General features: G+C 37.6%; 1 protein-coding gene across 1 annotated transcript in view; it reads left to right on the top strand.

The window, feature by feature from the left end:
- LOC131048824 (synaptotagmin-4) overlaps positions 1 to 26755 on the top strand; it is a 129532-nt gene that overhangs the window by 84017 nt on the left and 18760 nt on the right. The gene's annotated exons all lie outside the window — the stretch shown is intronic.

Below are 26755 nucleotides of genomic sequence, written 5' to 3'. Positions count from 1 at the left end.
GCTCAATAAGATAGCATCATCCAAACAGCCAAACCCTAACTTACTAAAAATAGTAAGTTCTCACTTCACCAAAGAATCAAATGCATGTTATGCCACCCTGGAGCTCATGAAAAACCCATAAGGAAACCATAGACAAAATCGAAGAATTCCCTCCTAGTAAACCCTAAAAAGCTCGAGCAGAACTCCACAAAATTTGGAAACCCTAATTCTCCTTTCCAAATAGCCTACGGGTCTGTGGAATAGGCCAATGGACCACTGAACTAATCATTGCGGAGAAGGGGACATTACACTTAATCAGCCTAGCCACTTTGGTTGCATGACTCAAATTTATGTAAAGATATTAACGAGTATCTAAATTTATACTTTACACCTTCCTTGAGAGATCATCAATGCATTCTTGGATATGCTCATTTCAAGTTGTACTCCTACCCTATGTTACATCCCATTCATGCCCTAGTTGTTTTTATGCTACTTTACGCCATTTTGTTTGTGCCCTAGTTGTTTTATGTGATATTTACAAGATGTTAATCTTGCCCTAGGTGTTTCATGTTATAATTGAGTGATGATGCCTTAGATGTTTATGTTATAACTGAGTGATGATGCCCTAGATGGTATTTGTGTTCAATACAGTGAAATGATGACTTACAACTGTTAAATTGATGTTTTTGATATTTAGCATGAAGATATTTAAGATGTTTACTTCTATTGATAATATTTTTGAAATGTCAGAGTTATGACAAGATTTCAGGCTAATTGTTTGAACTGGCCAAGTGTGTGTAGGAGTTCATTGTCCTCCGAGAAGGGAGGGGAAGTATCATTAGGTCAAAGGTAAATGAAAGAGAACTCATGCCATCTGGAAACCCTAACTATAAGTGAGTCGGGTCGTCTCATATTGACCATGTTTTTTGTCAGCCTATCATGTCAGGTAACCCTAATTTGGTTTGGATGAGGGTTTTAGTGTTTCACGACTCTAAAGTCATAGATCGGTGCTTCAAGTTAGTTTGTTAATATTATTAATTTATCCATTATTATTATTCTTAATCTTTAAATTAAAATGGCAATTGGCACCTTCTCATAAAGTGTATATAAATATATCCACATATATATTGTATGTGAATACATGTATAAGAAAGTACGTATGTACATTATCAAGATCAAGAAGAATACGTTTGTATACGTGCTCATATAGATACGTATACATGGAATATATATATTCATATATATGTATACATATATGTGTTTTAATGCTTAGGATAAGCAAAGAAAGTTTATTTTTAATTCATAAGCCGATAATACTTATATAGCTTTGAAATAAAAACTAAGTATGAAAAAGGGGGATTTTATGTTTGAATTAGTTTATCCTAAAACATTTTTTAGCCGCTAAAGCATACAGTGGCATTTAGCAAAGGTATCGATTTGGTATAAATCCAATGTGCAAATAGCCAATATATGAATCCAATGTCTTTTTATATCTTTATCTGGCAATTTGAGCGAACCATGATATATATATATATATATATATATATATATATATATATATATTTAGATTCATTCTAAGTAGGAATGAATAAAAAAAAATCGAATGAATAGCAAATAGACTTTTTTGGAAACTTCGGAAAGAACAAAAGGTCATTTTGCGTGACCTGTTGCTTCCCCTAGAAGACAAGCAATTCTGGCATGACTCTTAGGGCGAAATTCAAATGAAACTGGGGGAAATGAAAGGAAACTCCTCCGAATAGAAAGTATATAGTGATTTTGAAGGAGGGAAAATGATCTTTTCCATCGACTTGTTCTTCTTTCTGGTTTGGTGAAGACGGTTCTGCAATAGTTTTTGGTTCTCTCATTTGGAAAAATTAGGGTGATTATTTGGAAGTGACGCCTTGTTTAACCTATTTGTGGCATCCATAGAAGAATACGAGGGGGCTGCTCAACTGCAAGGAAAGACACAACACTCTTAGCATTTTCTGTTAACCAAGTGTTGATGTGTTTTTATGCACATAACAATACAAAATAAATTACCAAAGTAATTTACCCTCTCTTGAACAAAATCACCTCAGATGCTAAGAATGAGATCAACTAAAATGATTCCAAGGTTTCTACATGTCAGGTCTTGACGAGTGGGTAAGTTCAGTGGTTGATGTGAATTGCTGTGTTTCACTTTGGGGACTTACGCAAATGTTTGGATTATCATGAATGATGCGGAATATGTGTATTGACAACTTGAGATTTATCAATAAGGCTCTGGATTTACTTCTTACTAAAAAAGGGGGAAAAAGGATAGGGTTCAGGAAATCTATTCTAAGACTAAGAATGTAGGAAATGATGAATGGATCTAGTGGAATCAAACCAGGCAAGGTCTCACAATCAGGTATTGACACAAGCTTAGTGCAATCATCTAAGGTATACTTAATGATTTTCAGACTATTACCATCAAACGAAGACACCATCCAAGTTGATGCTTGTCAACGGACGCATAATAATTGAAGTTATGCTTACTCAAACTCCAGTTGACCACACAAGGCGCACTTACCAGCGGAAAGAGGCTAGTGGTATGGACTAAGGATTCCACACAAATGAATTCAACAAATCTTCCACTCAATCTAACATACATGAAAATAAATTCTAATCTAAATTCTAATCTAACTTGGAGGAATTGAGAACCATGAATGCAATTACAACACTTGAAGAGCAAAATCACCAACAATTGAACAATGATTAGGATTCAAATAGCTGTAGCATATACCAACAATTCTACAAAAACTCTCTCTTACAAATGAGAGACAAAGGGGCATATATAGAGTCTCTTACAAAATGGATGGCCTAGATTGATCTAAGATCAATGACCGAGATCATGCCAATAAAACCCTAGAATTGCCTTAATTAGGGTTACATCAAAAATGGCGCCACCAACATATGGCCCAATGAAAAGATACCTAGTCATCATATAGGGAATCTTCTAGAAGATTCCTTCCTGCATCTCCCTCTCTCCTAGCATACTCCAAGAATCTAGCCAATACTGAATCTAACTCCTCCATGGAAATGCTAGGCAAGGTATCTTGCTGTAAATCAATCACATCCAATGAATCCGAGCAAGCATTCAAAGTGTTCTCCCATTCAAGCATGAGCTTCTGCGAATTATGAACATGAATCAACAAAGAGACCAAGTCATCAATCTGACTCTTCTCCAAAGAGTCCAATTGGCAAAAATACATAAATTTCATCTTGTCTCTTAATTCGGCTAAATGTAAACCACTAGCATCACTAACATCAACACCCAATAATTCCTCGATCGAGGCAAGGATTTTAATCTGAATGTCCTGAATTAATCCTTCCATCTGCATACAACTCGATTGGGCGTTCTCATAAGCTGATTTCTTCAAAGCTAGTGTAGAATACCAGCCATGGAAATTATATATGTCTCCACTGTGCACAATGTTCTCGTTGACCAAGGTGGAGTTAGGAACCTTCTTCAATGCCAAGAGGCGTGGAATAGTCTTCTCTTGGATAGGCCGGAATTCTTCCCAAACTCCCTCCAAGTACTGGATTCTGAATACAAGCGTTGTTGTCTTATCATATGCTTGAAGAAACTGAGTAAGGAAATCATCTGCCTGCTTTCTTGTGCTCTCAATCCACTTTTCCACCTCTGAGTGTGTACCTCTCGCTACCTCGCAGTGTGAATGTATTCCATGGTCAACTGCAATAGGGGAAATAAGGGTGGGATCTCCACGCCTTGTCCCTGCAATATACTCTTTGAGTCTAATATTTTCTTCTCTGTACCTTTCATTCTCCGCAATCGCTGTGTCTAACTTTGCATTGATTGCTTGGAGGTTGTCACCAATCTCCCGGAATTCCTGCCCTGCGGATGGACGACCAAGGGCAACTGAAGTGATCTGGAAATCCATGGGAGTAGCAGTGTTCGTTGTCACGCCGGCTCTAGGAACAACAATCTGCGCGATCCGCATTCCTGTCTCATCTCTAGCTATGTGCGACAAAATCTCCACTCTCTTGGGCTCCTTCTTCTTAGCACTCCTAGCTAGGTAGTCATCAATATCATCAATAGGCTGTACTTCTATCATTTGTTTACTTTTCTCCATGCTTCTTCTCAGCCATCCAGGAATAGCGGCCGTTTCCATACCATCATCGAGACATACTTCTTGATCCAGTCCTTTCAATGCCGAGATAACATTCTCATTATCATCAGGATTATCCTTAGTCCAATCATATACTTCATTTCCCAAACTAACTTCCAAAAGGATAGTAGGGGATTCTGACTGATCATTATTCTCATCAGGAGGTGCAGATGTTGCTGTGGCATGGAACTCCTGAATATTCTTTGGTAGTATCACTGTGTTGGAACACTGCTGAGTCTCCTTATTCTGTTCTGTTACTTCAATCACTTCGATTGATGAGACACTGGGAGGGGGTGAAGGAATGATAAGTGGAGTGATAGTCTTCTGTTTCTTCTTCACATCCTCAATCTTCTTCCCTCTAGCCTTGACTTCTCCAGGCATGTTCTTCCTTCTCTTGGGAGCTTGACTCTCTTCGTCTGCATGAATCCTGACATCACTGACAGTCCTCTGATCATCCTCGGAAGTAGACTCTTCCGGTTTCATCCTTTCATAAGTGAAGGGAACACCCATGTCAACTAATCTGTTCATCTGCATATCTACCCATGTGCGGGAGAAATTCAAGACTTCTCTCATCAATACATTCAGGTCAGTCTCTTCTGACTCTGACCAATTTGGCAATAGGATTGCCTTCTTCATTTCATTCTCATAATGTGGGTGTGTATGATCTCTATCATCTAATACCTGATCAGGGATGAGGAAAAGTCCACACTTCCTCATGAAATCTATCGAAATTCTGGACCACATTCTTCTCTTCATTGCTTGTTCGTCCATTAAGTTAGCCCAATAATCCTCTATGTCAACCTTATGAGTGAACTCCTCTCCTCTGATCCTTCCGACCTTCTTGTCTGGATCGAATCTTTCTCTTTTCTTCTAGGTAGCAAATCTGTAGAATGCAATCTCCTCACCTGCAGTGCTGGCAGCTATGGTGGATTGGCAGACCTCTGATGTCTTCCCAACTGAAATAGGGAATGTCATTCCTGTCCTGTGCTTCTCTCTCTGGATAACATCGAACTCTAGAAGCTGTCTTACCACTTCCAACAATATCATTCTGTCAGTAGGATACCTAGGAAGTTTGTAGGGTTCAGATTGAAACCCATGAATCCTGAGGTATGTGAAAGTGGGAAATTGTATATGCCACGATCCATATTTCTCTATTAACTCTGTTGCCTCCTTGGACAACCTTCTGTGGATTCCGCCCTGCAACATCCGTGTGATGTACATAGTGAATGCATCATTCACTCTTTTGTAGTCTTTAATTTTGTGCATACTCAACTAGGGGTAGCATTCATAACTCTTAAATTGTCCTTGCCCATTCCCGACTTCACCTTTGCATATTAGTCCTTTGTATGAAACAAATCGTGCAAGTAGGTACACCAGGTAAGAAGTCATGGCGAATGACTTGGACCACTCTACATTCCTCAACTGAAAATCCAGATTATCGGTTATGATCTTGGACCAATTCACTAGTGTTCCTCTGAGACAATCCTGGATGAAGTAGAACATCCATCCATGAAATATTGCTCCCTGCGGCATTCCCATCACTCTGTTGAGTAGGAATATCAAATCACTATATTCCTCCTTAAAATCTATGCACATAAGTGTCTTGGGAGCCTTGGAATGATTATTCTTAGGTTCAATCATCCACTCTTTATTAATTAAACTCTTGCGTATACCCATCTTCTTCGTGTATCTGTCTGCATAATCTTCCTTGGTCACATCCTTCATGTCTGTTCCACGTGGAATTCCGAATACCTCAGCAATGGCATCCTCAGCAAGGTAGGCGATGACAACACCTTTGGGACTCTTGATCATTCTTGTGAGCGGATCGTAACATCGTGCACATTCCAGGATCAACTCACTGCACTGTATTGATTGTGGAAACCCAGCGGCATGGAAAATGCCACTCTTCATAATATTCGCATATGCTGGAGAAGGAACCTGATCTCTAGATCCGAACATCCGACGCTACATCTGGTCGAAGTCTAGGAAATGCATGTTGGTATCAGTGATCTCCTTCCATCTGGATGAAATCTTAAACTTTGGATAAAATCCAGTCTCCAACGTCTTCAGCAGCTCTTTCCTTTCCTTGTATCCTGATTTTGTCATCACACCTCCTTACGCTTAGAAAATATGCAAGCAAAGAATGCAAAGGAGTATACCGGATTGATGATGACTTAGGAAAGGTGTGAAAGGTTGTGTTTTCACACAATGAATGTCTAAAGACACCTTCTGCAGTAAAAAATAGAGGTCAAAATTCTGAAGACAACCTGAAAATTCAAACTTTCAAAACATGTTGTAATCTTCAAAATGTGCATAAAATCAATAAAAATCAGTTTTATTGATGAAAACAATCATTTTCTGGAATGTAAGTATGGCTGGTAAAATTTAGTTTTCTGAGGAGAAGTCTGAAAATTGAACACTTTAGACTTACCAGCACCTTGCAAAGTGGTTTAAATCCTTGAAAATGATGAAAAATTGCTAAGGAAACAGCCCCAAGCAAATTTCCCAAAGTTGGTTAGGTGGCTGGAAATGAAAATTTCTGAGGACAACCGCCTAACAATGGAGTTTCAGACCTGCAACAACAATAAAATGGTCTAAAAAGTGCACAGAAAACTCCATAAAATGTCTCCAAATGCTAAATGTTTAAGTTGGAATTGACTGGGCAATGAAACTTAAATCTGAAAATTAATGGCAGCCATTAATGGAGGTCAAAATCTGAAGCAAACCTCAGATCTGAAGTGAATCAGCAGGCTGGAAGTGATGGCAGCCAACAAAAATGCATGAAAATCATCAAAACATGGCACCAAAACACCTCCCAAGCAAAATCGAATTTTCCCCAAGTCTAGCGCCAAAAATGGAATTCTGAAAATTGATGTCAATGGCAGCCTTGATCTGCAACAATGAAGGTCTGAACAGCAAGCACAAATGGTGGAGGAAAAATCGCCCAAGTCTTCAATCAAGATTTTGCCAACTTTTACCAAAAAATGTTAAATTTGGAAAAATCGCCAAACTTAGCAAAAAAATCGAAAATCTGAAACTGGTCTTTAATGGCAGCCAAGGAGGAATAAGTCAGCAAGCTGGAAAAAATGGAGGAAAATAAATCCTCAATCCCACGCTTCACAAAAATGCCTTGCTAAAAAATTCGCCCAACTTGGAGAAAAAATCGCTTTCATGGAGACACCTGGCAGAAATAATAATAAAATAATGTTGAAGTTCCTCTCATATACTTGCTTTCACCTCCAACTTTCACCACATAAGCAATGTGGGATAAAAAACACTTGTATGAATACTTGCTTGGTGAAACCTTAACTTGCTTCTAGAAGGTTCAAACATTTAATAATTATTGCAAGTTATTAAATTTGCTTTTAAATTTTAAATAATCATTTAATAATTATTTAAAAGCAATCAAAATGGGGCTTATTTATTAAAATATTCCAATTTGAATCCAAAATAAAGCCTCCAGGGGAAAATCGATATAGGTTGGGATTAAAAAATCCCTTCAAAAATCACTTAAGTGTCAAAATTCGCCCCATAGGGGAAATTCGACCCATGCTTGGATAAAAATCCATGCTCAAATTTATCAAAATGCACACAAAAACCATCCCAGGGGAAAATCGATATGAGTTTGGACAAAAATCCAGACAAAAAATGCACTCATTTTGCAAAAATCACCCCCCAGGGGAAATTCGATGGGTGTCTGGACAAAAATCCACACTCAAAACTCACTTAACTTGAAAAAAAAACCTCCCTGGTGGAAATTCGACCTTAGTTTGGACAAAAATCCGGACTCAAAACTCTTCATAATGTTCCTAGTGGAAAATCGATCCCTGTCTGGATAAAAATCCGGATAAAAATCCTTACAAAAATGCTCAGGGGATAATCGATCCCTGTCTGGATAAAAATCTGGACAAAAATCCTTACTTAGTTGTCACAAAAATCCTGGTGGAAAATCGACCCAGGCATGGAATTTTCCTTGCACTCCAGTTCGCACTCCAGTCCGCACTCCCAGGGGAAATTCGATGGGTGTCTGGATAAATCCTGACACTTAGCCAAATTTTAGCACTTCCAGGGGAAAATCGCTCTAGGTGTGGATAAACAGTGGGGGAAATTAGTGGCCAATATGGATTCCAGGGGAAACCCATGTGTAGTATGGATTTTGAGTGGGGGAATGGGTTGGGTAGTCTGGAATGTGAGGGGAAAATCACCTCTAGCATGGATTTTGACCCTTTAACCCTTGGAATATGAATTTCCCTTAGGATTTTATCATTTTAACCACTCAAAATCACTCAGCGACTTTAAATTTAACTGGACTTAGACTAATTTTCCAAAAATATGAGCGAAACGCCAGGAAAATGTTGGAATAAAGTGCGAAACCAACTCCAAAAGGTCTGTGAATACTGTGGCACTTTAAAATCATTTGATGCGCGTGTTTAAAAACACGTTAACGTTCAATAGGTCTAACACTTAGCAAAACTTAGGATCATTAAAAAAAATCATCTTTTGCAACTTGATCCTAACACTTCAAAAACCCTAGACGGCACTAGGCATGATCAAAACTCCGAGACTCGGGCACGAGAAACGCAAAATTGCCCACTAAGCAGCCAAAACCCTAACCTAACAACGCAGGAAGCTGGAAAAGAGGGGGTCCACGTTAGCAATGGGGCGATGTGTGAAAAGGTCACAACATCTGGCGACTCCACTAAGGAAATGTTCCAGAACATTTCAAGAACAAAGCTCAATCCGACACTTGGAATCTTCAATTAATCCTCGCATAACATAGCAAAAGGTTAGAAAACTCATTTGAAAAGATGGAATCCAAGAATTGTATCAAGTTACTTAGTCATTGATTATCCAGGTGTGTGCAATTGCGTTCATTACCTTCACGAGAATATTGTAAAGTGAAAGGATCCAGTGAGACTAGCTACGTAAGATGTCCATACTTCGCCAGCGGCCAATTATAACCTCACGAATATTGCTCCACTACCGGCCAGGCGTCTATAGCCCCGGTGGAGTTACTCGCATATTCCCACTAGCCAATTTAGATATATTTCTTTGCATTTTTTGCATTTCTTTCTTTTCTTTTGATATTTCGCTTTTGCGTACTTTCAAATTCTGTCAATTCATTTGGCTCGTAAGTAATAAACTTACTCGGGTTCGAGAATTATAATGGCACTGAAGCAGGATATATAGATTTTTCACTAGTCGCAGCTTCACCTGAGAATTTATAATAACTTGGATAAAATTAATATGTGAAATATAATAATCAAATGATGTCAGTGTCAAAATACAATAAAAGTTTTCCAATCTTGTCAAATACGGATTCAACCTATGATACACTATACAAAAACAATCTCTAATTCAAAGAACTTCATGAGGTATCGCTCAAGAAATGGACTAAACAAAACCTGGTGAAACGCAAAGTGTGTCTTGACAACAACTCCCACATCACAAGCGGATATCCCTCGGAACCAGCACCAAAGCAAAGCCGAACTAAAACCTTACAGCAGAACTGGAAGCAAACACTAAACTAAGGCAAACCAAAGCAGACCTATTCTAACTATGATACAAGGGGTAGGCTTCGAAAGAAACCTAAGGTTGGAAGTAATGCTTGAGGAACTGTCCATTGACGGGCAACGGAACATCCTCACTAGTTAAGGTTCTCAGCTTGATGCATTCTCTCCTAGTATCTCAGCAATCTGATAGGGGCCTTTCCATAGTTTGTCAAATTTGTCGTGATCTCCCCTTCTTTCATGGGCTTTATCCCAATATAGCACTAGGTCAGAAATCCTAAAGGCTTTTACCCGTGCTTGTTTGTCAAACCATCTCTTAACTACGCCCTGATGTTTGGTGAAATTCTCTAATGCTTTATCTCTTTTTCTTCTAAATTCATCAACTGTGTCAGTCTCATTTGCAATCTGTCTTCGCCCTCCATATAATCTTGTATGAATCTCAGTGTAGGAATTCTCAGTTGTATGGGGAAGACAGCCTCTTGGCCATATACCAGAAAATATGGGGATGTCCCCAATGAATTCTTAACTCTCGTTCTATCCGCCCACAAGGCGAATCTCAATTGTGTGTGCCAATCCTTCGGATTTTTCTCTAACAATTTCTTAATCACACTTAGCAAATTCTTGTTCGTAGATTTGGCTAACCCATTACCTTGAGGATAATAATTCGATGAAAACTTAAGGGTTATACCATATTCAAAAGCCCAATTTGAAAATTTTAATGATGTAAAGGAAGAACCATTATCACAAACAATAGCATGTGGACAACCAAACCTGGTAATGATGTTCTCCTCTAAAAATTTAATCACGGCATCAGTTGTACATAACTTCAAAGCTTGAGCTTCTGACCACCGAGTACAGTAATCAGTCGCAGTTAGAATGTACCTGTGTTGCGCAGAGGAAGGTGGATTGATCATACCAATGAAGTCGATACCCCACATAGCGAAAAGTCCGGTCTTGATCACGGGCTGCAGCGGCATGGCTGGATTCTTCTCTCGAACGGCAGCAACCTGGCATGTGTGACACGTCTTCACATGTTCATGAGTATCTCAGAACAAGGTAGGCCAGTAATAGCCTGCTCTCAGAATTTGGTGCGCAGTAGCCAAGCTTGCACCATGACCTGTCCCAAATCTGTTGTGAAATTGTTCCACAATCTGTTTAGCTTCATTCTTTCCAACACATCTCAAATATATTCCTTCATGATTTCTTCGGTATAACACCGAGCCTTGTAACATAAAATGCTGACACTTAAATTTTAATGCTCTCTTCTGAGCTGGGGCCATATGCGCGGGGTAGCAAACAATATCTTTATACCATTCATCTGGAGTGACATCTTCAATTGCATAGACTTGTTGGACTAATCCGGGTCCATCAACTGCTAGAGTCTGCGCTAAGGCTTGACCTCGAACAAGTCTCATTGGTTGTATCTCAATGTCATACTCCTGGATAGTGGCGATCCACTTTCCTCTTCTTTCTCCTAATTCATTCTGCATAAGGTTCGTCTTAACTGCTGCATCTGGGACAATGGCATGAACTTTTGTCCTCAAAATGTAATGTCTGAATTTCTTTATTGCTTTCACCAAAGCATAAGCTTGTTTTTCTACATTCGGATATCTCAGCTCCGCATCTTTCAACAGTCCGCTCATAAATGCTATGGGATGTTCATCTTTATCTTCGTTCTTCTGTGTAAGGACTGCAACACAAGTATGTTCTGAGGAGAATGAATACACATAAAAAGGCCTCGCATAATCAGGACTGACCAAAACAGGAGCCTCAACGATGGTGGACTTGATTTCTTCAAATGCTTTCTTTGCTTCTGTTGTCCAATCCATCTTAGCATCTTTCTTCAACATTTCATTCAGTGGTCGTATTATCTCAGCAAATCCAGAGATAAATTTCCTCACGAAATTAATCTTACCAAAGAAGGACTTCAGTTCTTTTTTACTGCTTGGGAGGTTTATCTTAGATATAGCCTCAACTCTTTCTGGATCAACGGAGATTCCTTTCTCCGAGATAATATGTCCTAACAATTTACCTTCTGTAACCCCGAATATGCATTTCTTGGGATTAAGAGATATCCTGTATTTTCTGCATCTTTGAAATACCTTTCTCAAATCTTCAATGTGATCTTCTCTTTTCCTTGAGAAAATTGTAATGTCATCCATGTAAATAATGATGCATTTTCCAATCAAGTCTTGAAATGCAATGTCCATAGCTCTCTGGAATGTGGCTCCAGCATTGATTAAGCCAAATGGCATCCTTCTGTATGCAAACGTACCCCACTTTGTGGTGAAGGTTGTCTTTAATCTATCTTCATATTCTACCATCACCTGATTGTATCCTGAATATCCGTCCAAAAAGGACATCATCTGCGATCCATTCACAATCTGTAAAACCTCATCCAATGATGGAAGTGGGTAGTTATCTTTTTCTGATGCTCTATTCAAATTTCTGAAATCAACACAAAGCCTTATCTCTCCACTCTTCTTTCTAACTGGGACCAAATTGGCGACCCACGTCGAGTGTTGCACAGGAAAGATAATCCTTGCTCATAACAATTTCTTCACTTCTTGATATATGAGAGGCTCCAACAAAGGGTTCACTGGCCTCTGTCTCTGCCTAAATGGCTTACTGTCTGGCTTCAAGGGAATAGTATGTGTAATGATTGATGTATCATATGTCTTCAAATCATCATATCCCCATGCAATCACATCAGGAAAATCTCTCATATTCTTTAATATGCCTTCCCTTTCACTGGGTGTGCATGTTTTCCCTATGAATACATTCTTAACTTCGTTGTCATTTCCCAAATTCACCGTTTCACAGACACTTCCACTTGAGTCATGCAATCTTTCAATCTTCATTTTATCTCTATCAAACATTCTTTCTAGCTCTATCATTCCCTTAGGAATGAAGTTTGTCTTGAAATCTAGGATACCATCTGAATCATATTCTGCTTCTTCGGCTTCCTCTTCATCAATAACCTGACTCAGGAAAACATCTGTATTCGTCAGAAAATCCAATATATGCTTATCATCTTCAAAAACTTGGAAATTGGTGACATTATCTGGTACAGATGGGACTGATGCGAGTTCCACTGTAAACTTCTTCAATCCTTCCATGGCGATGGGTGCCAAGGAACTAGCAACCTGTGCAAGCACATTTGCCACTTGATTCTGTGATCTGTATATTGACTTGATATTGAAAGCATCAAAGCTCTCGATGAGATCCCATATCCTGTTGCGGTATTTTGTCAATCTTTTGTCATGGCAGACATACTGCTTCCGCACTTGTCTTACTACAATCTCTGAATCTCCAAACACATGTAAAATCTTCACTTTCTTTTGAATGGCTAACAGCAATCCATGAACTAAGGATTCATACTCAGCAACATTGTTCGTACATGGAAACTGCAATCGTTATTTCTTTCTTCAGTTCGAATTGTAGAAAAATGAGTAAATAATTATACAAATCTTCCTTATTTTGCATGACTGAAAGTTAAGCATGCTGAAGATAAATGGAATGAAGGAAAAAAAAAACTAAAAGATGCGTGTTTTTTTTTAGAACAGCTGTAGCAGCATTCTTAGTGTCCGATAAAAAGAAAAACAAATATATGTAATCTGTAAATTTTTCTTTTTCAAGTGTTGGGTTTATGTTTTCTAGAGTTTGGTAAGGAATTTACCACATCATATGGCATATTGTCTGGTTGTAGTATTCTTTTGATAATAAAAGAATATCTGCACCAGGCAATATGAGGTGTGACTGCACGTATTTCTTTGCTGGCTGGAAAATAAAATGACAGGCCATTAAATTGTACAGTTAGGAGAAAACCATTGATAGCTGTGACAATATATTACTTTGTGTTTTTGGTATACAGATGAGAATAATTTAATTGGCAGTTAATTAAATTTACATTGAGAAGTAACAGTATGTCTGGGATAGTTCCTTAAATTGGAATGTGAAACATAGGCTTAAATGTTTGTCTATTTGAAACAAGCGCTTGTATATAGACGTATATATACATATACATATATATGCATGTGGGTGAGGGTTATTACACAAAATTTTTGGAGAGTATAATTGGTTAAAGATTTGCAGGATAATACCACTCAAATTAGAGGGTATGCGTACCAAAAGATTCATATTATGAAGAATTCACCTTGTTTAAAGCTGTCTCAGAATTAACCAAAGCTGAAAATATTACAGCAGTGAGGCTGATTGTCCAAACTGAGATTAACCTTCACTAGAATGTGAATGAAAACTAAAACCCTAGATTAAGAAAGAAAATGGGCAAGGGCAGAACAAAAGTACCCAATATGCATTTAGCATTTCAATTAAAAATATATAAACATTGCAATGACAACAGAGACATGTCATGCATGATGTTCAATCAAAACTTAAAGATTATATGGGTAGCTAGCGGCTCTTATGCCATTTTACCTTTCCTAATCTAGGGGAAGTGTTACATTTTCTAATACCTTATGCAATGATTTATAGGAAAGATAAATCAAAAACTTTTGATGAGAATTAGTGCTGATAACAAAAATCATGTAAAACTATTGTGTGACCAAGGGTCTCTTTGTGAGTACAGATATGGTCAACCATAAGTTAAAACTCACTTGTTTCTAAAATTATGCCCTAGAACCTTAAATTGCAGTCGAGAAGGGTGTAACTATGATTTCACACTTAAGTGTGATCACAACTATTTGAAAACTTTTGGGCCAAGGAGGTGCTCATACTAGAGCATCTGACAAGATGGTTAACTTATCTTCAGTTTGGAAGAAACTACATGCAAGATAAGTATTCCAGTACTCATTAATGCAGTTGGGCATAATAAATACTACAGGTACACTTAGACAGTTAGAAAACTTAACGTAGTGCGAAAAGATGTGATGGATAAGGTAGCTTATAGCGCTTCTTAATGTAGATAGTCATGTGTATGGAAATACATAGCTTTACTGCTTCTAATGGAGTTTGGCATTCATACAAAAATATATAATTTCACTGGATGGTACAGTAGTAGTACGAATGCTCATAATACATATAGAACATAGAAAAGTAATGCTGAAGAGGAAGATAATAGCTTGTTATCTATCTCATATTTTCCTCACTAAGGTAAGTTTATCGGTTTAAACCATGCTACAATAAAACTAGAAGGGAACAATTTACATCTAAAACAAAATAAGGCCTTTAACCTCAGGATGAGGTAGAGTTCTGGCCGATACAATCAAACATGCTAGACTATGGAGAATTATTGACTGATTGATATTTCATGTAATATTCATGTATGAAAAAGGATATCATATGTTAATCATTTGTGTAATGGACACCCTAGAATGCCCAAAAACTAAACCAACTGCTGATAGGAATTTAGTCAAACAGTTTGCATCCAACTCCTTATTTCTCCGTTTAATGTTTAAACCTCTTATGGCTTCAGAAATGAAATGTTTGTTTGTTTTTAAGTCTTTGGATAGGTTTAAAATCACATAACAAGAACTAGAAGGAAATTACAATAATATGCAACATGAAGATTGAACTACTGCTGATATGATATTATTTCCAGAATTATTAAAGTCAAATACATAGCAGATTTTTCAACTCACTAAATACTCCAGCATTTTTGACATAATGTTCCAACAATGACTTCCCATCTTGCTGCTATAGTAACATGAATAGTGCCATGCTACAGTAACGTGAATAGTGCCGCGCTACAGTAGTGTGAATAGTGACGTGCTATAGTAACGTGAATAGTGCTGCGCTACAGTGCTCCTATAGTATTAATTAGTCTTCAATCAGTCCAATATCTTCATAAAATCATCCCTTCAGAATGGCATAAGCATTGGTCAAGAAGTGAAGAAAGTATGAGCAAAACACCAAATCTGCCTGTAGCTGGAGATGCACCCAATCTGCCTGTTAATGAAGCTGATAGCAATGGATTCCAAAGGCCAAACCTCAAGGGAATGACGTCTAGAATGTCACAAGAGAGGATAGATGTCCTCTAATGCCAAGAACGGATCTGCAACTCACACATCAATTTCTTCTCATATTTAACATGCTAAATGAAGCCACAAAAGCTTCCTTTTATTCTTTCTGCAAGGGTCGACCCAACTCACTTGAGCAATGTGGGATAAAAGATGTGCAATATAAAACATATTAAAATACTCACTTATGTCTCCCTTGGGTGCCCCTTTATTTGCACACATCCCCATAAAATAAATATTAAAGTAACACTTTAATATTTTACAATTAAATTAAATGTTACTTTAATAACACTTCAGGCATTAAAATATATTAGCAATCAGGGTCCGAATAGCGTGAGTGATAGCTCGTTGGAAAGCCCTCGTCGAGGAGTATCAAATCCAATCACCAAAGGTAGCCTCTGTTGTGTCCTGCTGACTTACTAAAAATAGTAATTATGCTTGAAACTAAGTAAATCAACTCCGTTTTAGCCCAAACTCGAAATGACTAGGCCAAACACTCCAGGATCCCCTTAAACCCTTCGTTAGCCCTCGGGACCATGTAGAGCTAGGCTAACGCACATACACTTGGTCAACTCCTAAAGTGGGGACATTACAATTTGCAACTTAATGGCAGATACCAGTTAATAAAGGCCAAGTATGAGCTACTTCTCTTGTGTAAGCAACATTGAGACTGTGTGAAATATGAACTATTCAACTATGTGACTAGTAAATTTGTACAGAACATTGGTTCATTAAAAGGACGGTGAATTATACATGTTCTTTAAGCTTGAATTCATCCTTGTACTCATGAGAGAGTAGGTTGCTAGCTCGAGGGCACAAGTATGAACTACGTATTAAATTAATCTAGGGTTGTGTCAAAAAAAGATTACATTATAAGAGTATAAGTCATCTCGAGTTGCTGACCAGCATGGGAAATTTGGATCCAAACATGTATGACAGCCAATAGCATAGCATATGTCTTAAAGTTACATTCATATCTACTATTTTCGCTCATAGCATAGATCTATGTTTAATTCAAGATTTTAGTTATTTGATGTTTAAAAAAAAGGGCAAATTTGCATAGGTTGTTGCATGTTACACCCTATACTTTCTATATCTCTTGGATTAGCATTAACCACACCATAATTAATTAGGGTAGTTTTGGTGTTTAAGTAGGTGGTTAAACCACCTTGTATAGTGTATATATATAGAGGAATTATAGGAGAATATGAGATTGCCACTATGAATTTGATTAATTTTTCATGTTCAATAAGATTTTAACATGCATACAAACTTCAATTTGCATGGCTTTAAAGAAGCAAAATGGAAAGCAACTAGCATACCATCACCTATAGTACGGTTTCCATTGAGTCGATTCTTTGAGAAAGGGATAATCTCAACCAAGAAGTTTTTGTAGTTTGTTGCATATGCATGGTTTTGATTCTATGAAAATGTTAGGTCTAATAAAAAATAACTAGTGAGAACAATAATATGGTGAGGTCTCAGTTGATGTCTATTGAAATCATTCTTTTGAATTATCTCAACTAAGACTTGACTATATTATTCTTCTCCCTAATTATTTTTATCAGGATTTAATAAACAATTGTTCCCATAAACACCTCAATTTAAATCTAATAAATCATTATCTTGACAAGGATCTAAATGATAATTTTCTCCTATGAGTTGCAACAAAAAAAATTTCAATTTAGAAGAAACAAACCAATGTTTATGAATAGGAGCACTCATTCATGAGAATTAACTATGGGTTAACAATATGTATTTTTAATGCCCCCTTTTTAGAGAGGCGAAAGCCTTGCAGTAAGCCAACCAAATTTTCTATACCAAATCTTTGCAATTTTTGCAATGTTTGGGGCACAAGCATTACATCAAACAATTTGCATGTCTATTGTTTCTGATTTTTGTTTCCAATTGTAATAATTTTTTTTTCAAATATTCATTGTAAAACATCATTCGCATCAGATTCATTGCATAAAATACTTAACAAATAATTTTATATTTTCTTATAGATAGTTGTTACACCAATATTTCAATAGTTTTTAAATATTAGTAACATTACTATCTAATTATTAATGTTTTAATACAAAATATGCTCACCTGTAAATGAGAATATTAGAAATCCCATTTCATTGTTTCCTTAACCTTTCACTAAGTTTTACGGATTATTTCAAATGGCATGACACCCCTTTTATGAAGGTATGATATCCTTGAAAAGGGTGTACGACAACTCATTACAATTAACACCTCCTTTATTTGGTGCATCATCCTCGTTTGACTGTTGAATGAGAATATTACCTGTAAATGAGAATATTAGAAATCCCATTTCATTGTTTCCTTAACCTTTCACTAAGTTTTACGGATTATTTCAAATGATATGACACCCCTTTTATGAAGGTATGATATCCTTGAAAAGGGTGTACGACATCTCATTACAATTAACACCTCCTTTATTTGGTGCATCATCCTCGTTTGACTGTTGAATGAATGAATGAAGGAATTTTAATGATGTCCACGAGACCCAGCGGTCTAAGGGACCAAGATGCAAATTAATCCGTTTTCAGGTTCCTTTCCATGTCAATTCCTTTGTTATGAATTGAGTAAGAAACTCTTTGTTTTGTGAATCCTTGTCTCTTCAAAAAGTTCATTTAAATTGTCCACCTTTAATTCGTTATCAAACTGATTGCGAATATCTTCATATGCTGTAGACTCCTTGATGAAATGTCATTCTGTTTCCATTGCCTTCTTGGAGCAAAAAATGCATAACCTCTCTTCCCAGTCTTCTTTGGGCACCTTCCATCTACCAGTTTCACATCGCAAATGATGAGATCCAGTCCTTAATTGTGCAATTAAAATTTTGGCTTTTCCTTTGATTGTAGATCCCAAATAAACTTTTTCATCATGTTCCCAAGTAGGGTTAAATTCTTTAATATAGTATGCTTTTTTTTGGCCTAGCTGTTTTGTCCACATGACATTCTTGAATTTTTCTAGTACCCACTTTTTTATCTCCTCTTTAGTGCTAGGTGATTCATGCAGATTTATGCCCACTTGTTCATCCATTTTCTAATTTATTTTTTCTAGGTCTTTTTCCTACGACTTAGCTCCTCTCTAACAATCATTTTGGTCCAGCACTGTGTTGATGTGTTTTTTATGACTACGTCGAACACAAAATAAAGTTGCCTAACGGTCACTTCACTCTCTCTTGATCAAAGTGCGATTGCATGCTAAGATTGCAAGAAGTTCAAACAATCGACTCCAAGGTTCCTTTATGCTACGGACATGGCTCAATTGGCTGATGTGATTGCTGGTAATCCAAGGGGCCTTACGTTTGCATCATTCTTTCACTTCTTTGTTGTGGCTGGAACTCCATCATCCGATATGGCAATTTTGCGATGCTTCTGCTTCGAACGGACTAAAATGAACTGAAAGTACAAGAGAAAGAGTTCAAAAGGATCTAAATATACTCCTAAGGGCAGTGATAACAATGAATAGTGCTCTGGTGGACAAATTCCAAATAAACCAAGCTCTGCTTCACCAAGTTTAACTACAACTCCGCAAGAACCGGTGCAATCTTCTGAGGATGATGAAGGATTTTCATATTGAGAAATTGCATTTGAATACCCAACACGATGCAATCCAAACAATTGTCCACAACCGAACTTAGCACAAGTTTAGTGGCTCAGGGTAACTTTACACTGCAACTTACAATCAACAAGATGCAAAAAGTATGAACCATGGAAATTCATCAAACACCATTACATTCTCCATTGAAATCAAAGCACTTTACTATTTCTAATCTAAGTGAGGAAGGTGAAACCATGCAAGCTTTGAAAAAATAACTTAAGTGGACACCATCAGAGAACAATGTTTCACTGGTATTATCTCAAAACTTATCGCAACAATTTCATACAAGTCTCCCTCCTCTTACAAATGAAGGGGGTCACCCCTTTATATAGGCCTCAGGCCATGATTACATGCAAAACCCTAATTAGGGTTTCACCCTAGAAGATTCCCCACTCAAGATGCAACAAGGTGGGAATCAACAATAAATGCCCATAAAGCCCATATACAATTAATTACAATCCTTCCAAAAATGGCACCCATGAAGCATTAATTAACGATTACATTCAAAAGGTGCCCACTATGCAATGAATGTACCCTCATGCAAAAATTGCCCATGATGCCGTAAATGCACCATCATCTCCTAAACGTGACAGTTGCATGCAAAAGGAATTTGCCATAATGCCATAAATGTGACGGCTGCATGCAAAGAGATGCTTCATTAATTCAGTGTGTGTTGACTCGACTGCCACTTGGCGAAAAAACCTTGGAGAGAGAAAACTTCAGGAGAGAAGAATTTGATCCATGAAGAATTTTCTTGAAGTTTCTCGAACTTTCCTTGCTTTGAGGAGATTTCTAATGATTTTCCACCATCTCCTATTTTTTAGGAATTTTCCACACATTAGGGTTTCAAGTCCAGGAGAGAGAGAATTCTCCTACGAATGCAAATCTTCAATCATTTTCAAATTCGGATGATTCTTGATGCCTGAGAATGGATTTTTCAAATTTTTCCCTGGGGGGGAAATTTCTTGTTCAATTCATCCTTGATTTCTTCCTTGCCTTAGAAATTGTTTTTTCCACCTTCAATTCATCACGGTGTGGAATTCATGTTGTGAAGGAATTCTCCTTTGGAAAGAAGTTTGTTGCTTGCCCTTGAGGAAGGAAATTCTTCATGCCTTAGCCAATTTTCATGATTTCCAAGAACTATGTCGTGAAGGAAGAAATTTCAAACACTTAGTCAATTTTTCACCTTTCTTGGAATTTTGTCGTGAAGGAAGGAATTTCCGACACTTAGCCACATTTTCACCTTTCTTGGGATATCTTCTTCTTGGGCGCAATTCTTCCCTAAGGAAGGAATTTTTGTGCTCTTTGAATTCATCATGTTTGTAGGGAGATTTTCGACCAATTTTCACGTCGCCTATTTTTTAGGAAATTTCCTAAAATTTAGGACTCGGGTCCAAGAGAGAGAGAATTCTCCCACAAGTCCAAATCTACAAAACATTTCGGATTCTGATAAGATTTGGTGTCTAAAAATGGAAATTTAAAAAAATTTCTCGAGGGGATTTCTGCTTTTCATTCTTCCTTGACCCTTGGATTTTCATGCCTTAGACAATTTCTCTTCATTCTTTGACTTGAACGTGGAATCCAGCTTGGTGAAGGAATTTCATTATTTCCATGCCTCAGAAAATTTCTCTTCAACTTCCTGACTGGGCATGGAATTTTGACCTTAATGGAGGAAATCTCATCTTGAAGCATTCATCCTTGATCCCTGGACTTAGGCACCTGCCTTTGGACTAGGGCAATGATTCCGCACTGGTAAGGAATTTTGTGATTTTGTAGCTCTCCATGACCATCAAGTTTTGGCGCCCTGGTACCTTCCTTAGGCGCAATTCTCCCTAAGACAAGGAATTCTTAACTTCAACATTTTTCCATGCATCATCCACTTTGGTGCCCTTCCATGTCTTAGGGCGGAATTTTGCTAGGAAGAAGGAATTTCATCACATTGAAGGTTTTCCAAGATAACACCTCTTTGGCGCCTTCATCATGGCTTGGGCGCTAATCTCCTTTAGGTGTGGAATTCTAAACTTTCTCCATTCTCCTTGAGCACTCCACTTTGGTGCCCTCCCTTGGAGTAGAGCCAAATTTTCACTAAGTTGTGGAATTCACAATTTTCCATGCTTTCCATGTCAACTTCACTTTGGCGCCCTTGGTGAAGTATGGGCGCTAAAACCACCTAGGCAAGGATTTTCACATACTCCACGTTCTCCATGGACTCCTTTGTTTGGGGCCCTTGGCCAAACGTGGGCGCTGAATCGACTTGGGGAAGGATTTTAATGATTTTTCCTCATTCTCTTCATTAGGATATATATGAAATGTTATATTTAAGTATAAGTGGCATCTTCAATATGTCTTTTTCCTTCTTTTTCCTTTCTTATACTTTAAGTTATATTTCATATATATTGTCAGGATGTTTGAGAGTGGTTTCAGGTCCCTAGGAATCATAATGCAAATTCTGGATTTTGGAAGATCTTTCAAGTTTTCAGACTTAGTCAAATTTCAAGCCATTTTCAGATCAAGATGACATTGGTGGATTGATGTGAATTTATGGACTAGGATGATTTTGCATGCTTTCCTCTTCTGGAATAGCAGTTCCAAACTTAACCATTTTTTTTGATCCAACTTGTCTGCCTTTCGACTCTTCCGGATTTAGAAATGATCTTCAGGCACGTTCGGTCTTCAGCGTCTTCAGGGATGAACCTGCCAAAATAGATTTTCCCAAATAGTAAGTGTTTCAAAATGTCAAGGTTTGGGCAAAATAGGTCAGAAAAACACTTACTAAAAATAGAAAGTTACTAAAAATAGAAATTACTAAAAATAGTAAGTTTGATTTTTGGCAAAATTAGACCAATTCGGGAGGCAGTGAGACTTACTAAAAATACTAAGTGCTCAGAATTCGCTCAAATTTTACTGGGAGGTTCCTTGAAGGGTCCCAATTCCAGTTCTAAGTTTAGTTTTTCCAAAACCCTAAAAGAAACGCCTAAAATCTAGGACTGAAGGCAAAAACCCTAAAATTGACGAAACGAGTCCTAGACTTAACCAAATTTACTCAAACGAAAACTAGACTTAATCAATATGACCCCCGAACACTCGCGAACTTAGAGAGAGATTGACAAGACTGCTGCGGAAAGACCCAACAACAAAAACCAAAAGACTAGAAAGGCCTAAAAAGTAGGGGTCTCCATTTGCAATGGGGCGATGTGTGAAAACGTCACAACACACTACTTATCCATATTTTCAACCTTTGTTAAGTAACATAACAACCAAATGATCGCTAAGGCTTCAATTGGTAACATACCAGCCCCAACAAGAAGGATCTCATAAGGTACCGTTGATTTGACTTTGAGGCTACTAGTGATTAAATGTTTTTGAATTCTTTCAATCTGTCGCAATTTGTTATTTGACATGTTATTCCCCCATACTTCACACCCTTAAAGGATAACTGGCACCACTAACAAACCGAAAAGGGTTTTCTTTGTCTTCCAGTCCCACAAATTTGCTTTCCTACATTTGTTCTGAAGAAGGTATAATGCTTTCCATCCTCCTTGGATCCTCTTTGATCTATATGTCTCTCAACTAAGTCTATTATGAAAATCAATTCCTAGGTACTTGTATTCCACCACTATCTCCAAGGGGATTCCCTCAAAGATAAAATTTACCAGCTGCATCTTCCTTTTCAAGGAAAAGATCATGACTTTGGTTTTGCCGGTATTCACTTGCATTCCAACTTCTTGACAAAAGAGTTCAAGAGCCTTCAAATGCTCTTGATGAGACAAGGTTCTTGTGAGTTGGAGGTGAGATTTGACATTTGCAATTGCTCTATCTTTATTTATGAATTTGGAAATGTTCGTTATTGAATTTGAGTTTGACACTTGACTATCTATTTATGAATTTGGAAATGTTCATCGTTCAAGATCTACAATAGTGCAAAGGGGAGACTCTTCTCATCACAACTAGCAATTGATAGGAGAGGAAAATAAGAACCAGGTATAAAATTTAGTAACTTAGTTCAATACTGCAAGAAAAAAACTACAAACTTGATTGTTACATTTTTTTCTCAATTCTAATATTCCTAAATGTTTTTGGTAGATTTATGGTGGGAGAGTTATGGTGCTGGCATGCCTAATCTTCAAAAGATAGCCGTTTGTGTTTTGTCTCAGCCATGTAGTGCTTCTGGGTGTGAACGAAATTGGAGTGTATTTGAGAGCATTCACACAAAAAAGAGAAATAGATTGACACAAAAGCGGCTCAATGATCTTGTCTTCATTCGGTACAACCTTCGCCTTCGAGTTAGAAAGGTGGAGGGTGTTTCACATGAGGCCATTGACTTGGATGAAATTGATCCATATGGTGATTGGACCGTGAATGAACAAAATGATGGTGATGATGTCCTCCTTACCGAAGAAGAAATTGCAGAAATAGAGAGAGGAGCAACACAAGAAGCAGGAGGAGCAAGATTGGATGAAATGGAGGATGAAGATGAGGACTTTGATTTTGAAGAAGAATCATCTCACCATTTAGATACCACAACACCCACTGCTACTACTTCTAGCTCAAGGCCTGAAAAATTGAGCTATATTAGGAGAAATACAAAGAAGAAGATGTAGTCTTCTCTTTAGTTGATTCATTGTTGTTTTTCACATTTGGAGTTGGACATATCGTTATATGTAATTTTGTAAACATTTATAAACTTATGCTGCTATTATACATTTTAGAGTTGAAACTATGAGTATGAATGATGAAATTTCAAATATTGAGTGTTTGTAGATCGTATGACATGTGTAATGTTTCAATTATGGCTCTTATGTTCTCTAAATGCATTAATTTCTTTATGTTCTTTTTGTAAAACTACGGTTTTTTTTTTGCTGAGTCCTTGTCGAGTCTTTCGCGAGTCTTTCACGAGTCCAAGTCCGAGTCCAATTTTTTTGTTTGCCGAGTCCATGGCGAGTCCGAGTATTAAAACTTTGGACTTTGAACGTTGTCAAAGTGCTTAGAAGGTCTGAAGGACGAGGACCACAATTGCTTTGAGTAATTTCTGACAACTTTCTATTTTTAGGATTTTTTTTTTTTTGCTTTTTTCTAAAAATAGAAAGTTTTGTTTTTGGCACTTTGGGCACAATCCGGGAAGCAGCTTTTTTGGCTTGCTTTTTGCTTTTTATTTTTTCTTTTTTTTTGAAAGTAGAACCTGGGTTTTGTTCCTCATGTTATTTGATCACTGCCGATGTTGTCGGATTTGAGAAAATTTGCCTCTAAGTACAAAAAGCAGGGTTATCTTTTTTTCTGAGATTAGGGTTTTGATCCTCAGGCCATATCATTACTGCCCATGTTGTCAGAATTGAAAAATTTGGTCTCTAAGGGTAAAAAGCAAGATGGAAACCCTAATTAGGGTTTTGTTCCAGAAGATCAGCCATATGATCAATGCCCATGTCCTCAGATTTGAAAAATTATGTCTTTAAGTGTAAAAAGTAAGGTAAAACCTCAATTAGGGTTTTTGTTCCAGATAAACTACACATGAACATGGCTGATTGAGTATAAAGTCAAGCATGGAGATGGCACATAGCTGTCCAAGTTGAAATTCGCTCATGATAAGGGAAGAAGGTTTGATCAGCTTAGAATCATGTCCAGGCCTAATGTAATATCCCAGTAATTTTTTTTTTGTTTTTAGGCCAATAACAATTCATCCACAACAAATAACCCGTTAAGGTTAGAGAAATAATCCAAACTACTAAAAGGGAACCCTTCAACCTTTTGTTCACCGAGAGCCCAGTCTGGGAGGGTGAGAGCATACGGTGTTCCGGGGATCGTTAGCAACAATAATCAAACTGAGATTACAATGCCTGGGCGGCAAGCCAGCTCCTTCTGCTTATCCAACAGGATAGAAACCAAACTCTTGGTGGTAAACCGACCAAGGGAAAATGACAAGAAACTGAAATTCAATCACTCTACCGCGTATTTCAGCGGGAGGACATTACATTAAGCTATCACTCTACCACATATTTCAGCGGGAGGACCATTGTATTGAACTTATCACTCGACCACTTATTCAACGGGAGAACTGAGTACAAAAACTGAATTACAAAACTTAGAAGGTGGCAAGCCAGCCTATTCCACTTATGCAGTGGGAATTACAAATGAAAGCAGAAAGAAGGGATGATCAGTACTATTGAAACAACCTTACAACATAGAGATGAGATGAGAAGAATCATTGCAGATTTCTACAACAAGGATATAAATTTCTGTTACAACCAATCTGCAGGCTGAAAGTACAAACCAGCAGCCTATAGAAATACCAAAATACTCATAACTCCCTCGTTTTACATCCAAATCAACTCAAACCAGTCCCAAACCCACTGTACATCATAAGCAATGACAACCAATCAAACCCACACCTCAAACAAACCCTTATTTATTTTGCATGCATCCCAAGGCAACACAGAAAACCCACGCCTAGCCTAAGAATTTTGATTTGGCATAATAAATTCAAAACTCAAACAAACGTGCTATAAACTTACAAAGTTTATCGCCAGTGCTGGGAAGGAAGATAGAGCTGATACCCATAACCGTCAGTCGCTTTAGCAGAGAGGTATGATAAAAAATATGCTTCAGCCACAGGCAAAACCAGCGAGTCTCCAGAATCACTTCAACACCAAAAATTGTCTATGGTAAACTTTGAGAATGTAGGAGAATACAATGCACAGCTAGGTACTGTATTTCAAGTACGAAATCGGGTAGCACTAGGGAGACGCACTCCGAAGCCTCAAGTTCTGTCACCAAACTGGTAGCATAACATTATAAATTTTCAAGATAGTGCAAATGGGAGCCCAAGCCTCATATTTATAACTTCACTCTTCAAATCCAAATGCCATTCCTCCAAATTCCACGCCTTGCATTTGAATTTCATTCCATTACAAGTGGACCCAAGTGTAGCGCCACTTTCTTTCTAAGTCAAGACTCATGCCAAAAAGGGGGAGGGCCCACGTAAATCACTTGGCACAGAATGGAGATGCAACATGAAATAATGTTCTCCTAAAATATTTCGACATCCCATAGTACACATGAATTTCGCCACAATTTAGGATAAAATAGGCATTAATCCCAAATTTAATAAACCAGTCACCAATAATCAGATTAATTAAATATTAACCTTAGGATAAGGAATTAATATTTAATTATGTCGCAAATGACTCCCGTATGTCGTAAATGACTCTCGTACCGATTATTATCACAACCAGGATGAAACTGATCCCGGACGACCACAAAACTGTTGCAGAATCAGAACCCTGTCAACTGCCAAAAATAGAACTGTGCCACACAGCCACTTACTAAAAATAGTAAGTCAAGAACTACTGCTCAGAAAAACATGATCATCGCGTCCAGAGGCAAAACATAGAGAGCTCAGTAGGACAGTGACACCAGAATGGCCATTCCCTGACTTACTAAAAATAGTGAGTCCTTGTTTCATCAATGTTGGACCCTCATTCTTCATTCCACCTAGCCTACGAGTCTCAGGAATAGGCTATTGGAC

The sequence above is a fragment of the Cryptomeria japonica genome, chromosome 10, assembly GCF_030272615.1.
Source record: "Cryptomeria japonica chromosome 10, Sugi_1.0, whole genome shotgun sequence".
Classification (NCBI taxonomy): domain Eukaryota; kingdom Viridiplantae; phylum Streptophyta; class Pinopsida; order Cupressales; family Cupressaceae; genus Cryptomeria; species Cryptomeria japonica.
The sequence above is the reverse complement of the archived record's forward strand: the minus strand, read 5'-3'. Positions and strand labels throughout refer to the sequence as shown.